The sequence below is a fragment of the Taudactylus pleione genome, unplaced genomic scaffold (genome assembly GCF_031769625.1).
Source record: "Taudactylus pleione unplaced genomic scaffold, aTauple2 ptg000190l, whole genome shotgun sequence".
In the NCBI taxonomy this organism is placed as follows: domain Eukaryota; kingdom Metazoa; phylum Chordata; class Amphibia; order Anura; family Myobatrachidae; genus Taudactylus; species Taudactylus pleione.
The window spans coordinates 8,520,573-8,536,090 of NW_028284592.1; the positions used below are offsets into that span (position 1 = coordinate 8,520,573).

At 33.6% G+C, this 15,518-nt stretch overlaps 4 non-coding genes across 4 annotated transcripts; all 4 read right to left on the reverse strand.

Moving 5' to 3' along the window:
- Positions 1–4,836: 4,836 nt before the first annotated feature.
- On the reverse strand, positions 4,837–4,919 carry TRNAL-CAG (transfer RNA leucine (anticodon CAG)). The gene has a single exon. It is a non-coding gene; the product is annotated as a tRNA-Leu (tRNA).
- Positions 4,920–7,757: 2,838 nt separating this feature from the next.
- Positions 7,758–7,840, reverse strand: TRNAL-CAG (transfer RNA leucine (anticodon CAG)). The gene has a single exon. It is a non-coding gene; the product is annotated as a tRNA-Leu (tRNA).
- Positions 7,841–9,670: 1,830 nt separating this feature from the next.
- Positions 9,671–9,753, reverse strand: TRNAL-CAG (transfer RNA leucine (anticodon CAG)). The gene has a single exon. It is a non-coding gene; the product is annotated as a tRNA-Leu (tRNA).
- A 3,851-nt stretch (positions 9,754–13,604) lies between these two features.
- Positions 13,605–13,687, reverse strand: TRNAL-CAG (transfer RNA leucine (anticodon CAG)). The gene has a single exon. It is a non-coding gene; the product is annotated as a tRNA-Leu (tRNA).
- Positions 13,688–15,518: the final 1,831 nt, after the last annotated feature.

Consider the following 15,518-nt stretch of genomic DNA (forward strand, 5'->3'; position numbering starts at 1 on the left):
ACATAAAAAATTGAGTTTCATAAAAATTGGATAAAACTAATTAACCAAAATTACTTTTTCAAAGGTGCAATGTCCATGCTGCTGTTGAAACTATTGATTCAAATATTAGTAGTAAATTGCTTTATCAATTAGTTTTCAAAGATGCTTAAAGTTGGATAAATCAAAAAGATATTGTAAAAATAATATTAACACGGAATTACCTATAGTGTAGGATTTTCCAAATATTTGAGAAAATGCTTGACACAAATAACATCTTCACATGATCTACAATTAATGCCTGAATTTTGTATTGATTGATTGAGAGCTGCATTGAAAGAAAATCATTACTCCAAATGTGGCAGTTTCCAAAATACATTGAAAAGGGGAAGTGCAGTATCTATTTTTCTAATTCATAGAATGCCAAGGAAAAATGCGGTAATTATTTTTTTTTGCTCTATTCAGGATTGGATTCCAAGTGTCTAGAATTTGTTGTCTTGTGGATTTTCACTCACCATAGAAAAGACATTTATGAACTTTCCAAGAACTGGCTAATGATTTTGGCTTATGGGCTTGACTGGATGCTATGAAGGAGTGTACAAGTAGGGTTTGTGTTCATGACCACTGGCTTAAAAGAGCAGTGTTCTTACTCCTGAGATATGGAGCCCTGATTCAGAAGTTGGGGGATATTTTATTTTGCAAACTCAGTATATGAAAAAATGTTGACCAAAGAAAAAAATTCATATAATATTGATGTCTGAAGTAGTATTTAAGTCCATATTTTTAGGGAAGAATGCAACATTTTCTTTGATTGGTATAAAGCAGAAATAATGGAAGGTTGATTATTCTTCAAAGTTTTTTGTGAAACAGATTTGCAGTGAATATCTTAAGTATTTCTCTTCACAAGCAACAAGGAAGAGACATTGTAGAACAAAGAAGAAAAGGAAGAACACTGTCAGAAGTGGGATTTGAACCCTCGCCTCCAGAGGAGACTGCAACCTGAACGCAGCACCTTAGACCGCTCGGCCATCCTGACACATAGAAAAATAAATTTCTTAAAAATTGGATAAAACTAATTAACCAAAATTACTTTTTCAAAGGTGTAATGTCCATGCTGCTGTTGAAACTATTGATTCAAATATTAGTAATAAATTGCTTTCTCAATTATTTTTCAAAGATGCTTAAAGTTGGATAAATCAAAAAGATATTGTCAAAATAACATTAACACAGAATTACCTATAGTTTAGGATTTTCCAAATATTTGAGAAAATGCTTGACACAAATAACATCTTCACATGCTCTACAATTAATGCCTGAATTTTGTATTGATTGATTGAGAGCTGCATTGAAAGAAAATCATTACTCCAAATGTGGCAGTTTCCAAAATACATTGAAAAGGGGATGTGCAGTATCTATTTTTCTAATTCATAGAATGCCAAGGAAAAATGCGGTAATTATTTTTTTTGCTTTATTCAGGATTGGATTCCAAGTGTCTAGAATTTGTTGTCTTGTGGATTTTCACTCACCATAGAAAAGACATTTATGAACTTTCCAAGAACTGGCTAATGATTTTGGCTTACGGGCTTGATTGGATGCTATAAAGGAGTGTACAAGTAGGGTTTGTGTTCATGACCACTGGCTTAAAAGAGCAGTGTTCTTACTCCTGAGATATGGAGCCCTGATTCAGAAGTTGGGGGATATTTTATTTTGCAAACTCAGTATATGAAAAAATGTTGACCAAAGAAAAAAATACATATAATATTGATGTCTGAAGTAGTATTTAAGTCCATATTTTTAGGGAAGAATGCAACATTTTCTTTGATTGGTATAAAGCAGAAATAATGGAAGGTTGATTATTCTTCAAAGTGGTTTGTGAAACAGATTTGCAGTGAATATCTTAAGTATTACTCTTCACAAGCAACAAGGAAGAGACATTGTAGAACAAAGAAGAACACTGTCAGAAGTGGGATTTGAACCCACGCCTCCAGAGGAGACTGCGACCTGAACGCAGTGCCTTGGACCGCTCAGCCATCCTGATACATAAAAAATTGAGTTTCATAAAAATTGGATAAAACTAATTAACCAAAATTAATTTTTCAAAGGTGCAATGTCCATGCTGCTGTTGAAACTATTGATTCAAATATTAGTAGTAAATTGCTTTTTCAATTAGTTTTCAAAGATGCTTAAAGTTGGATAAATCAAAAAGATATTGTAAAAATAACATTAACACGGAATTACCTATAGTTTAGGATTTTCCAAATATTTGAGAAAATGCTTGACACAAATAACATCTTCACATGATCTACAATTAATGCCTGAATTTTGTATTGATTGATTGAGAGCTGCATTGAAAGAAAATCATTACTCCAAATGTGGCAGTTTCCAAAATACATTGAAAAGGGGATGTGCAGTATCTATTTTTCTAATTCATAGAATGCCAAGGAAAAATGCGGTAATTATTTTTTTTTGCTCTATTCAGGATTGGATTCCAAGTGTCTAGAATTTGTTGTCTTGTGGATTTTCACTCACCATAGAAAAGACATTTATGAACTTTCCAAGAACTGGCTAATGATTTTGGCTTATGGGCTTGACTGGATGCTATGAAGGAGTGTACAAGTAGGGTTTGTGTTCATGACCACTGGCTTAAAAGAGCAGTGTTCTTACTCCTGAGATATGGAGCCCTGATTCAGAAGTTGGGGGATATTTTATTTTGCAAACTCAGTATATGAAAAAATGTTGACCGAAGAAAAAAATACATATAATATTGATGTCTGAAGTAGTATTTAAGTCCATATTTTTAGGGAAGAATGCAACATTTTCTTTGATTGGTATAAAGCAGAAATAATGGAAGGTTGATTATTCTTCAAAGTTTTTTGTGAAACAGATTTGCAGTGAATATCTTAAGTATTTCTCTTCACAAGCAACAAGGAAGAGACATTGTAGAACAAAGAAGAACACTGTCAGAAGAGAGATTTGAACCCACGCCTCCAGAGGAGACTGCGACTTGAACGCAGCACCTTAGACCGCTCGGCCACCCCGATTAGTAATAAATTACTTTTTCAATTATTTTTCAAAGATGCTTAAAGTTGGATAAATCAAAAAGATATTGTAAAAATAACATTAACACGGAATTTACCTATAGTTTAGGATTTTCCAAATATTTGAGAAAATGCTTGACAAAAATAACATCTTCACATGATCTACAATTAATGCCTGAATTTTGTATTGATTGATTGAGAGCTGCATTGAAAGAAAATCATTACTCCAAATGTGGCAGTTTCCAAAATACATTGAAATGGGGATGTGCAGTATCTATTTTTCTAATTCATAGAATGCCAAGGAAAAATGCGGTAATTATTTTTTTTGCTCTATTCAGGATTGGATTCCAAGTGTCTAGAATTTGTTGTCTTGTGGATTTTCACTCACCATAGAAAAGACATTTATGAACTTTCCAAGAACTGGCTAATGATTTTGGCTTATGGGCTTGACTGGATGCTATGAAGGAGTGTACAAGTAGGGTTTGTGTTCATGACCACTGGCTTAAAAGAGCAGTGTTCTTACTCCTGAGATATGGAGCCCTGATTCAGACGTTGGGGGATATTTTATTTTGCAAACTCAGTATATGAAAAAATGTTGACCAAAGAAAAAAATACATATAATATTGATGTCTGAAGTAGTATTTAAGTCCATATTTTTAGGGAAGAATGCAACATTTTCTTTGATTGGTATAAAGCAGAAATAATGGAAGGTTGATTATTCTTCAAAGTGGTTTGTGAAACAGATTTGCAGTGAATATCTTAAGTATTTCTCTTCACAAGCAACAAGGATGAGACATTGTAGAACAAAGAAGAAAAGGAAGAACACTGTCAGAAGTTGGATTTGAACCCACGCCTCCAGAGGATACTGCGACCTGAACGCAGTGCCTTGGACCGCTCAGCCATCCTGACACATAAAAAATTGAGTTTCATAAAAATTGGATAAAACTAATTAACCAAAATTACTTTTTCAAAGGTGCAATGTACATGCTGCTGTTGAAACTATTGATTCAAATATTAGTAGTAAATTGCTTTTTCAATTAGTTTTCAAAGATGCTTAAAGTTGGATAAATCAAAAAGATATTGTAAAAATAACATTAACACGGAATTACCTATAGTTTAGGATTTTCCAAATATTTGAGAAAATGCTTGACACAAATAACATCTTCACATGCTCTACAATTAATGCCTGAATTTTGTATTGATTGATTGAGAGCTGCATTGAAAGAAAATCATTACTCCAAATGTGGCAGTTTCCAAAATACATTGAAAAGGGGATGTGCAGTATCTATTTTTCTAATTCATAGAATGCCAAGGAAAAATGCGGTAATTATTTTTTTTCGCTTTATTCAGGATTGGATTCCAAGTGTCTAGAATTTGTTATCTTGTGGATTTTCACTCACCATAGAAAAGACATTTCTGAACTTTCCAAGAACTGGCTAATGATTTTGGCTTACGGGCTTGATTGGATGCTATGAAGGAGTGTACACGTAGGGTTTGTGTTCATGACCACTGGCTTAAAAGAGCAGTGTTCTTACTCCTGAGATATGGAGCCCTGATTCAGAAGTTGGGGGATATTTTATTTTGCAAACTCAGTATATGAAAAAATGTTGACCAAAGAAAAAAATACATATAATATTGATGTCTGAAGTAGTATTTAAGTCCATATTTTTAGGGAAGAATGCAACATTTTCTTTGATTGGTATAAAGCAGAAATAATGGAAGGTTGATTATTCTTCAAAGTGGTTTGTGAAACAGATTTGCAGTGAATATCTTAAGTATTTCTCCTCACAAGCAAAAGACATTGTAGAACAAAGAAGAACACTGTCAGAAGTGGGATTTGAACCCACACCTCCAGAGGAGACTGCGACCTGAACGCAGTGCCTTGGACCGCTCAGCCATCCTGACACATAAAAATTTGAGTTTCAGAAAAATTGGATAAAACTAATTAACCAAAATTACTTTTTCAAAGGTGCAATGTCCATGCTGCTGTTGAAACTATTGATTCAAATATTAGTAGTAAATTGCTTTTTCAATTAGTTTTCAAAGATGCTTAAAGTTGGATAAATCAAAAAGATATTGTAAAAATAACATTAACATGGAATTACCTATAGTTTAGGATTTTCCAAATATTTGAGAAAATGCTTGACACAAATAACATCTTCACATGATCTACAATTAATGCCTGAATTTTGTATTGATTGATTGAGAGCTGCATTGAAAGAAAATCATTACTCCAAATGTGGCAGTTTCCAAAATACATTGAAAAGGGGATGTGCAGTATCTATTTTTCTAATTCATAGAATGCCAAGGAAAAATGCGGTAATTATTTTTTTTTGCTCTATTCAGGATTGGATTCCAAGTGTCTAGAATTTGTTGTCTTGTGGATTTTCACTCACCATAGAAAAGACATTTATGAACTTTCCAAGAACTGGCTAATGATTTTGGCTTATGGGCTTGACTGGATGCTATGAAGGAGTGTACAAGTAGGGTTTGTGTTCATGACCACTGGCTTAAAAGAGCAGTGTTCTTACTCCTGAGATATGGAGCCCTGATTCAGAAGTTGGGGGATATTTTATTTTGCAAACTCAGTATATGAAAAAATGTTGACCGAAGAAAAAAATACATATAATATTGATGTCTGAAGTAGTATTTAAGTCCATATTTTTAGGGAAGAATGCAACATTTTCTTTGATTGGTATAAAGCAGAAATAATGGAAGGTTGATTATTCTTCAAAGTTTTTTGTGAAACAGATTTGCAGTGAATATCTTAAGTATTTCTCTTCACAAGCAACAAGGAAGAGACATTGTAGAACAAAGAAGAACACTGTCAGAAGAGGGATTTGAACCCACGCCTCCAGAGGAGACTGCGACTTGAACGCAGCACCTTAGACCGCTCGGCCACCCCGATTAGTAATAAATTACTTTTTCAATTATTTTTCAAAGATGCTTAAAGTTGGATAAATCAAAAAGATATTGTAAAAATAACATTAACACGGAATTTACCTATAGTTTAGGATTTTCCAAATATTTGAGAAAATGCTTGACAAAAATAACATCTTCACATGATCTACAATTAATGCCTGAATTTTGTATTGATTGATTGAGAGCTGCATTGAAAGAAAATCATTACTCCAAATGTGGCAGTTTCCAAAATACATTGAAATGGGGATGTGCAGTATCTATTTTTCTAATTCATAGAATGCCAAGGAAAAATGCGGTAATTATTTTTTTTGCTCTATTCAGGATTGGATTCCAAGTGTCTAGAATTTGTTGTCTTGTGGATTTTCACTCACCATAGAAAAGACATTTATGAACTTTCCAAGAACTGGCTAATGATTTTGGCTTATGGGCTTGACTGGATGCTATGAAGGAGTGTACAAGTAGGGTTTGTGTTCATGACCACTGGCTTAAAAGAGCAGTGTTCTTACTCCTGAGATATGGAGCCCTGATTCAGACGTTGGGGGATATTTTATTTTGCAAACTCAGTATATGAAAAAATGTTGACCAAAGAAAAAAATACATATAATATTGATGTCTGAAGTAGTATTTAAGTCCATATTTTTAGGGAAGAATGCAACATTTTCTTTGATTGGTATAAAGCAGAAATAATGGAAGGTTGATTATTCTTCAAAGTGGTTTGTGAAACAGATTTGCAGTGAATATCTTAAGTATTTCTCTTCACAAGCAACAAGGAAGAGACATTGTAGAACAAAGAAGAAAAGGAAGAACACTGTCAGAAGTTGGATTTGAACCCATGCCTCCAGAGGAGACTGCGACCTGAACGCAGTGCCTTGGACCGCTCAGCCATCCTGACACATAAAAAATTGAGTTTCATAAAAATTGGATAAAACTAATTAACCAAAATTACTTTTTCAAAGGTGCAATGTCCATGCTGCTGTTGAAACTATTGATTCAAATATTAGTAGTAAATTGCTTTTTCAATTAGTTTTCAAAGATGCTTAAAGTTGGATAAATCAAAAAGATATTGTAAAAATAACATTAACACGGAATTACCTATAGTTTAGGATTTTCCAAATATTTGAGAAAATGCTTGACACAAATAACATCTTCACATGCTCTACAATTAATGCCTGAATTTTGTATTGATTGATTGAGAGCTGCATTGAAAGAAAATCATTACTCCAAATGTGGCAGTTTCCAAAATACATTGAAAAGGGGATGTGCAGTATCTATTTTTCTAATTCATAGAATGCCAAGGAAAAATGCGGTAATTATTTTTTTTCGCTTTATTCAGGATTGGATTCCAAGTGTCTAGAATTTGTTATCTTGTGGATTTTCACTCACCATAGAAAAGACATTTATGAACTTTCCAAGAACTGGCTAATGATTTTGGCTTACGGGCTTGATTGGATGCTATGAAGGAGTGTACACGTAGGGTTTGTGTTCATGACCACTGGCTTAAAAGAGCAGTGTTCTTACTCCTGAGATATGGAGCCCTGATTCAGAAGTTGGGGGATTTTTTATTTTGCAAACTCAGTATATGAAAAAATGTTGACCAAAGATAAAAATACATATAATATTGATGTCTGAAGTAGTATTTAAGTCCATATTTTTAGGGAAGAATGCAACATTTTCTTTGATTGGTATAAAGCAGAAATAATGGAAGGTTGATTATTCTTCAAAGTGGTTTGTGAAACAGATTTGCAGTGAATATCTTAAGTATTTCTCTTCACAAGCAACAAGGAAGAGACATTGTAGAACAAAGAAGAAAAGGAAGAACACTGTCAGAAGTGGGATTTGAACCCACGCCTCCAGAGGAGACTGCGACCTGAACGCAGTGCCTTGGACCGCTCAGCCATCCTGACACATGAAAAAACTGAGTTTCAAAAAAATTGGATAAAACTAATTAACCAAAATTACTTTTTCAAAGGTGCAATGTCCATGCTGCTGTTGAAACTATTGATTCAAATATTAGTAGTAAATTGCTTTTTCAATTAGTTTTCAAAGATGCTTAAAGTTGGATAAATCAAAAAGATATTGTAAAAATAACATTAACACGGAATTACCTATAGTTTAGGATTTTCCAAATATTTGAGAAAATGCTTGACACAAATAACATCTTCACATGATCTACAATTAATGCCTGAATTTTGTAGTGATTGATTGAGAGCTGCATTGAAAGAAAATCATTACTCCAAATGTGGCAGTTTCCAAAATACATTGAAAAGGGGATGTGCAGTATCTATTTTTCTAATTCATAGAATGCCCAGGAAAAATGCGGTAATTATTATTTTTTGCTCTATTCAGGATTGGATTCCAAGTGTCTAGAATTTGTTATCTTGTGGATTGTCACTCACCATAGAAAAGACATTTATGAACTTTCCAAGAACTGGCTAATGATTTTGGCTTATGGGCTTGACTGGATGCTATGAAGGAGTGTACAAGTAGGGTTTGTGTTCATGACCACTGGCTTAAAAGAGCAGTGTTCTTACTCCTGAGATATGGAGCCCTGATTCAGAAGTTGGGGGATATTTTATTTTGCAAACTCAGTATATGAAAAAATGTTGACCAAAGAAAAAAATACATATAATATTGATGTCTGAAGCAGTATTTAAGTCCATATTTTTAGGGACGAATGCAACATTTTCTTTGATTGGTATAAAGCAGAAATAATGGAAGGTTGATTATTCTTCAAAGTTTTTTGTGAAACAGATTTGCAGTGAATATCTTAAGTATTTCTCTTCACAAGCAACAAGGAAGAGACATTGTAGAACAAAGAAGAACACTGTCAGAAGAGGGATTTGAACCCATGCCTCCAGAGGAGACTGCGACCTGAACGCAGCACCTTAGACCGCTCGGCCACCCCGATTAGTAATAAATTACTTTTTCAATTATTTTTCAAAGATGCTTAAAGTTGGATAAATCAAAAAGATATTGTAAAAATAACATTAACACGGAATTTACCTATAGTTTAGGATTTTCCAAATATTTGAGAAAATGCTTGACACAAATAACATCTTCACATGATCTACAATTAATGCCTGAATTTTGTATTGATTGATTGATTGAGAGCTGCATTGAAAGAAAATCATTACTCCAAATCTGGCAGTTTCCAAAATACATTGAAATGGGGATGTGCAGTATCTATTTTTCTAATTCATAGAATGCCAAGGAAAAATGCGGTAATTATTTTTTTTGCTCTATTCAGGATTGGATTCCAAGTGTCTAGAATTTGTTGTCTTGTGGATTTTCACTCACCATAGAAAAGACATTTATGAACTTTCCAAGAACTGGCTAATGATTTTGGCTTATGGGCTTGACTGGATGCTATGAAGGAGTGTACAAGTAGGGTTTGTGTTCATGACCACTGGCTTAAAAGAGCAGTGTTCTTACTCCTGAGATATGGAGCCCTGATTCAGACGTTGGGGGATATTTTATTTTGCAAACTCAGTATATGAAAAATGTTGACCAAAGAAAAAAATACATATAATATTGATGTCTGAAGTAGTATTTAAGTCCATATTTTTAGGGAAGAATGCAACATTTTCTTTGATTGGTATAAAGCAGAAATAATGGAAGGTTGATTATTCTTCAAAGTGGTTTGTGAAACAGATTTGCAGTGAATATCTTAAGTATTTCTCTTCACAAGCAACAAGGAAGAGACATTGTAGAACAAAGAAGAAAAGGAAGAACACTGTCAGAAGTGGGATTTGAACCCACGCCTCCAGAGGAGACTGCGACCTGAACGCAGTGCCTTAGACCGCTCAGCCATCCTGACACATAAAAAACTGAGTTTCATAAAAATTGGATAAAACTAATTAACCAAAATTACTTTTTCAAAGCTGCAATGTCCATGCTGCTGTTGAAACTATTGATTCAAATATTAGTAGTAAATTGCTTTTTCAATTAGTTTTCAAAGATGCTTAAAGTTGGATAAATCAAAAAGATATTGTAAAAATAACATTAACACGGAATTACCTATAGTGTAGGATTTTCCAAATATTTGAGAAAATGCTTGACACAAATAACATCTTCACATGATCTACAATTAATGCCTGAATTTTGTATTGATTGATTGAGAGCTGCATTGAAAGAAAATCATTACTCCAAATGTGGCAGTTTCCAAAATACATTGAAAAGGGGAAGTGCAGTATCTATTTTTCTAATTCATAGAATGCCAAGGAAAAATGCGGTAATTATTTTTTTTTGCTCTATTCAGGATTGGATTCCAAGTGTCTAGAATTTGTTGTCTTGTGGATTTTCACTCACCATAGAAAAGACATTTATGAACTTTCCAAGAACTGGCTAATGATTTTGGCTTATGGGCTTGACTGGATGCTATGAAGGAGTGTACAAGTAGGGTTTGTGTTCATGACCACTGGCTTAAAAGAGCAGTGTTCTTACTCCTGAGATATGGAGCCCTGATTCAGAAGTTGGGGGATATTTTATTTTGCAAACTCAGTATATGAAAAAATGTTGACCAAAGAAAAAAATTCATATAATATTGATGTTTGAAGTAGTATTTAAGTCCATATTTTTAGGGAAGAATGCAACATTTTCTTTGATTGGTATAAAGCAGAAATAATGGAAGGTTGATTATTCTTCAAAGTTTTTTGTGAAACAGATTTGCAGTGAATATCTTAAGTATTTCTCTTCACAAGCAACAAGGAAGAGACATTGTAGAACAAAGAAGAAAAGGAAGAACACTGTCAGAAGTTGGATTTGAACCCTCGCCTCCAGAGGAGTCTGCGACCTGAATGCAGCACCTTAGACCGCTCGGCCATCCTGACACATAGAAAAATAAGTTTCTTAAAAATTGGATAAAACTAATTAACCAAAATTACTTTTTCAAATGTGTAATGTCCATGCTGCTGTTGAAACTATTGATTCAAATATTAGTAATAAATTGCTTTTTCAATTATTTTTCAAAGATGCTTAAAGTTGGACAAATCAAAAAGATATTGTCAAAATAACATTAACACGGAATTACCTATAGTTTAGGATTTTCCAAATATTTGAGAAAATGCTTGACACAAATAACATCTTCACATGCTCTACAATTAATGCCTGAATTTTGTATTGATTGATTGAGTGCTGCATTGAAAGAAAATCATTACTCCAAATGTGGCAGTTTCCAAAATACATTGAAAAGGGGATGTGCAGTATCTATTTTTCTAATTCATAGAATGCCAAGGAAAAATGCGGTAATTATTTTTTTGCTTTATTCAGGATTGGATTCCAAGTGTCTAGAATTTGTTGTCTTGTGGATTTTCACTCACCATAGAAAAGACATTTATGAACTTTCCAAGAATTGGCTAATGATTTTGGCTTACGGGCTTGATTGGATGCTATGAAGGAGTGTACAAGTAGGGTTTGTGTTCATGACCACTGGCTTAAAAGAGCAGTGTTCTTACTCCTGAGATATGGAGCCCTGATTCAGAAGTTGGGGGATATTTTATTTTGCAAACTCAGTATATGAAAAAATGTTGACCAAAGAAAAAAATACATATAATATTGATGTCTGAAGTAGTATTTAAGTCCATATTTTTAGGGAAGAATGCAACATTTTCTTTGATTGGTATAAAGCAGAAATAATGGAAGGTTGATTATTCTTCAAAGTGGTTTGTGAAACAGATTTGCAGTGAATATCTTAAGTATTTCTCTTCACAAGCAACAAGGAAGAGACATTGTAGAACAAAGAAGAAAAGGAAGAACACTGTCAGAAGTGGGATTTGAACCCTCGCCTCCAGAGGAGTCTGCAACCTGAACGCAGCACCTTAGACCGCTCGGCCATCCTGACACATAGAAAAATAAGTTTCTTAAAAATTGGATAAAACTAATTAACCAAAATTACTTTTTCAAAGGTGTAATATCCATGCTGCTGTTGAAACTATTGATTCAAATATTAGTAATAAATTGCTTTTTCAATTATTTTTCAAAGATGCTTAAAGTTGGACAAATCAAAAAGATATTGTCAAAATAACATTAACACGGAATTACCTATAGTTTAGGATTTTCCAAATATTTGAGAAAATGCTTGACACAAATAACATCTTCACATGCTCTACAATTAATGCCTGAATTTTGTATTGATTGATTGAGAGCTGCATTGAAAGAAAATCATTACTCCAAATGTGGCAGTTTCCAAAATACATTGAAAAGGGGATGTGCAGTATCTATTTTTCTAATTCATAGAATGCCCAGGAAAAATGCGGTAATTATTATTTTTTGCTCTATTCAGGATTGGATTCCAAGTGTCTAGAATTTGTTATCTTGTGGATTGTCACTCACCATAGAAAAGACATTTATGAACTTTCCAAGAACTGGCTAATGATTTTGGCTTATGGGCTTGACTGGATGCTATGAAGGAGTGTACAAGTAGGGTTTGTGTTCATGACCACTGGCTTAAAAGAGCAGTGTTCTTACTCCTGAGATATGGAGCCCTGATTCAGAAGTTGGGGGATATTTTATTTTGCAAACTCAGTATATGAAAAAATGTTGACCAAAGAAAAAAATACATATAATATTGATGTCTGAAGCAGTATTTAAGTCCATATTTTTAGGGACGAATGCAACATTTTCTTTGATTGGTATAAAGCAGAAATAATGGAAGGTTGATTATTCTTCAAAGTTTTTTGTGAAACAGATTTGCAGTGAATATCTTAAGTATTTCTCTTCACAAGCAACAAGGAAGAGACATTGTAGAACAAAGAAGAACACTGTCAGAAGAGGGATTTGAACCCATGCCTCCAGAGGAGACTGCGACCTGAACGCAGCACCTTAGACCGCTCGGCCACCCCGATTAGTAATAAATTACTTTTTCAATTATTTTTCAAAGATGCTTAAAGTTGGATAAATCAAAAAGATATTGTAAAAATAACATTAACACGGAATTTACCTATAGTTTAGGATTTTCCAAATATTTGAGAAAATGCTTGACACAAATAACATCTTCACATGATCTACAATTAATGCCTGAATTTTGTATTGATTGATTGATTGAGAGCTGCATTGAAAGAAAATCATTACTCCAAATCTGGCAGTTTCCAAAATACATTGAAATGGGGATGTGCAGTATCTATTTTTCTAATTCATAGAATGCCAAGGAAAAATGCGGTAATTATTTTTTTTGCTCTATTCAGGATTGGATTCCAAGTGTCTAGAATTTGTTGTCTTGTGGATTTTCACTCACCATAGAAAAGACATTTATGAACTTTCCAAGAACTGGCTAATGATTTTGGCTTATGGGCTTGACTGGATGCTATGAAGGAGTGTACAAGTAGGGTTTGTGTTCATGACCACTGGCTTAAAAGAGCAGTGTTCTTACTCCTGAGATATGGAGCCCTGATTCAGACGTTGGGGGATATTTTATTTTGCAAACTCAGTATATGAAAAATGTTGACCAAAGAAAAAAATACATATAATATTGATGTCTGAAGTAGTATTTAAGTCCATATTTTTAGGGAAGAATGCAACATTTTCTTTGATTGGTATAAAGCAGAAATAATGGAAGGTTGATTATTCTTCAAAGTGGTTTGTGAAACAGATTTGCAGTGAATATCTTAAGTATTTCTCTTCACAAGCAACAAGGAAGAGACATTGTAGAACAAAGAAGAAAAGGAAGAACACTGTCAGAAGTGGGATTTGAACCCACGCCTCCAGAGGAGACTGCGACCTGAACGCAGTGCCTTAGACCGCTCAGCCATCCTGACACATAAAAAACTGAGTTTCATAAAAATTGGATAAAACTAATTAACCAAAATTACTTTTTCAAAGGTGCAATGTCCATGCTGCTGTTGAAACTATTGATTCAAATATTAGTAGTAAATTGCTTTTTCAATTAGTTTTCAAAGATGCTTAAAGTTGGATAAATCAAAAAGATATTGTAAAAATAACATTAACACGGAATTACCTATAGTGTAGGATTTTCCAAATATTTGAGAAAATGCTTGACACAAATAACATCTTCACATGATCTACAATTAATGCCTGAATTTTGTATTGATTGATTGAGAGCTGCATTGAAAGAAAATCATTACTCCAAATGTGGCAGTTTCCAAAATACATTGAAAAGGGGAAGTGCAGTATCTATTTTTCTAATTCATAGAATGCCAAGGAAAAATGCGGTAATTATTTTTTTTTGCTCTATTCAGGATTGGATTCCAAGTGTCTAGAATTTGTTGTCTTGTGGATTTTCACTCACCATAGAAAAGACATTTATGAACTTTCCAAGAACTGGCTAATGATTTTGGCTTATGGGCTTGACTGGATGCTATGAAGGAGTGTACAAGTAGGGTTTGTGTTCATGACCACTGGCTTAAAAGAGCAGTGTTCTTACTCCTGAGATATGGAGCCCTGATTCAGAAGTTGGGGGATATTTTATTTTGCAAACTCAGTATATGAAAAAATGTTGACCAAAGAAAAAAATTCATATAATATTGATGTTTGAAGTAGTATTTAAGTCCATATTTTTAGGGAAGAATGCAACATTTTCTTTGATTGGTATAAAGCAGAAATAATGGAAGGTTGATTATTCTTCAAAGTTTTTTGTGAAACAGATTTGCAGTGAATATCTTAAGTATTTCTCTTCACAAGCAACAAGGAAGAGACATTGTAGAACAAAGAAGAAAAGGAAGAACACTGTCAGAAGTTGGATTTGAACCCTCGCCTCCAGAGGAGTCTGCGACCTGAATGCAGCACCTTAGACCGCTCGGCCATCCTGACACATAGAAAAATAAGTTTCTTAAAAATTGGATAAAACTAATTAACCAAAATTACTTTTTCAAATGTGTAATGTCCATGCTGCTGTTGAAACTATTGATTCAAATATTAGTAATTAATTGCTTTTTCAATTATTTTTCAAAGATGCTTAAAGTTGGACAAATCAAAAAGATATTGTCAAAATAACATTAACACGGAATTACCTATAGTTTAGGATTTTCCAAATATTTGAGAAAATGCTTGACACAAATAACATCTTCACATGCTCTACAATTAATGCCTGAATTTTGTATTGATTGATTGAGAGCTGCATTGAAAGAAAATCATTACTCCAAATGTGGCAGTTTCCAAAATACATTGAAAAGGGGATGTGCAGTATCTATTTTTCTAATTCATAGAATGCCAAGGAAAAATGCGGTAATTATTTTTTTGCTTTATTCAGGATTGGATTCCAAGTGTCTAGAATTTGTTGTCTTGTGGATTTTCACTCACCATAGAAAAGACATTTATGAACTTTCCAAGAATTGGCTAATGATTTTGGCTTACGGGCTTGATTGGATGCTATGAAGGAGTGTACAAGTAGGGTTTGTGTTCATGACCACTGGCTTAAAAGAGCAGTGTTCTTACTCCTGAGATATGGAGCCCTGATTCAGAAGTTGGGGGATATTTTATTTTGCAAACTCAGTATATGAAAAAATGTTGACCAAAGAAAAAAATACATATAATATTGATGTCTGAAGTAGTATTTAAGTCCATATTTTTAGGGAAGAATGCAACATTTTCTTTGATTGGTATAAAGCAGAAATAATGGAAGGTTGATTA